The 2,109-nt window shown below is 50.6% G+C and overlaps 1 long non-coding RNA gene across 1 annotated transcript in view; it reads left to right on the top strand.

Annotated features, from left to right (window-relative positions):
- Positions 1 to 308: 308 nt before the first annotated feature.
- LOC147022675 (uncharacterized) overlaps positions 309 to 2,109 on the top strand; it is a 29,090-nt gene continuing 27,289 nt past the window's right edge. Inside the window, exons 1-2 of the long non-coding RNA XR_015059845.1 lie at positions 309 to 787; positions 1,010 to 1,131. This is a non-coding gene — a long non-coding RNA (uncharacterized LOC147022675). The remainder of the gene's footprint in view (positions 788 to 1,009; positions 1,132 to 2,109) is intronic.

Here is a 2,109-nt window from a genome sequence, read left to right as displayed (position 1 = left end):
CGCATCGTGCACGAGCACAGCACGCTTTCACGGACGGGACGTACGGGTTTCGTATTATCCTCCGGAGCAGTGGCGGCACGAAATGTCCAATGGACGACGTGAACGGGGCTCGCACATCCTTGCACAGTAGCCAATTGGACGTTTCGTATTGGAATCGAACGAATCCCCAGGTGATGCAAGACGCCGTACACCATTATGTAGGAGTGTTCCCTCGTCCAATACGTCGCGACGTGATGTGCAGGCAATAGATTGCGTGAAAACAGACACGCTGGGCGCTCGAACATCGAAAGGGGCGTTGAAGGAGGCTCGGTGCCAATGCTGTAGGCGTGCATTTTGATGAGTCCGGCCGTGTAGTCTTTTGTCCGCCGCAGATCTATCTGTCCGTTTCAAAACACCTCCTTGGCTTTGTTAAAGTCATCTTCATCATGTCTGTACATGCGTGTCCAGATGGTACGGCAAACGCGTCAGAGAGAAAGAGGGACACGCACGAGCGGACCTATGAGAAGACGTGCAAATAAAATCAATTCCCCAAACAGGCCTGCGTGCCGCACGTCCGCATAAAGTGCGTCCTAAGTGTTAAAACATGGCCCCGCGGGAACAAGAAGGTGTAAAGTACAAAAAAATACACCAACCCACCGACTTAAAGTGCATTTGTGAAACATTAATGTCTCTTCAATGGAATCAGTGTGGCTGGGGTTCGCGACGCCTGCTCGGCCGCACGTCGAGTGGCCACCAAGGCCGCCTTGCAACTCGCTCTATTACCATCGATAGGAAACCCTTCGCGACCGTAAGTCTGTTTGCCGAATCTTGTCGAGTGCTCTTCTCCACAATTACGTTAATGTTTACCCATAAAAAGTAATCTTGTTTACATTGGAATTTGCCCTCTGAGCGCGCCATCTTAGCCTCGGCGCGGCTCTTGTTCTCAACGGTAATGATTTTGCGTAAGGAACGCTCCTTGTTCAATATTCTATTGACGTGTTCGTCTATATTTGCCTTTTCTCTGCAAAAGTCAACAGCGAGTGAGCGACGAGAGGCTTCGGAGATTAAGGGCGCGAGATACTCAGCCGTGTCTTTGGCGCCCTTTGGAACGTCTGTTTGAGTTTGACGTTACAGCTTCTCGACCGCAAAATGGTAAAGTCCACGTTTATCCCCGACACACATACATACACACACACACACACATTACACAGGAAACGCACACAGTCTGCCACGTCACCGAGGACGTCATAATGGCCCAGGTGACCGTTTCGTCTCCTGGGCGCACCTGCAGGCTGCACAGACAGGGCAATTGAGACGACTGCAAAAAAAAATATTAATATAATAAAAACCCAGATAACAATTATTATTATTACAATTGCACAAAATAATGCTCGATTAAACGAGCCGTGTTGCAATTACAACTTCAATCACCTGGGAACGAAGAGCTACGAACAAGGAGGGTAGCTAACAAAGCAGGAACATGTCGGGGAAGGAGGGGGGGCTTGGGAGGTGACTTGCTGGCGGGTAATTAAATTTACGCTAATTAGCTTTATCGCTTTCCTCGAACAGAAACGCTCGAAAGACTTTTCACTTTCAAACAAACCGTAACACGCGTATAATGGTGCCGGGAACGATCCTTTGTTGTGTGCGGCACGTCATGCGGAGCACGAAACGTGCACACCAAGATTCACGGCGTCCCCAATCGTAAATGTCACCTCGTGGCGACTCGGAGAGGAATGGCGGGAACGCGTGACGAATGATTATATCGAAGCAAGCATTAGTGTCACCGGGACGAGGCGATCGAGGTCCCTTTCCGAGGGACAAATAGCACGGTGTGATGGCTCGTAATTACGGGCTCGTTAACGCGCCGACATGATGCCCGTGCACCGCAGATACGTTTATTGACGTTTCATTTACACCGAATAAGGCAAAAAAGCTCCGTTTGCTCTTCGGTGCATATAATTACGCGCCACAGGGCCGCCGTGCCCTTTTTTGATGCACGTTCAGGGCGCCGACGATTTGGGGGGGGACGCGTTACGCACGAGAGTAGGGTTCCAGGGAGGTGAATACGGTTCGCAAATGGGTTTATTATGGGGACACGGGGGAGACAGCGAAGCCATCACGCCCCTG

The sequence above is a fragment of the Eptatretus burgeri genome, chromosome 7, assembly GCF_056783735.1.
Source record: "Eptatretus burgeri isolate ZD-2024b chromosome 7, Ebu_testis_v1, whole genome shotgun sequence".
Classification (NCBI taxonomy): domain Eukaryota; kingdom Metazoa; phylum Chordata; class Myxini; order Myxiniformes; family Myxinidae; genus Eptatretus; species Eptatretus burgeri.
This window is presented reverse-complemented; position numbering and strand designations above follow the sequence as displayed.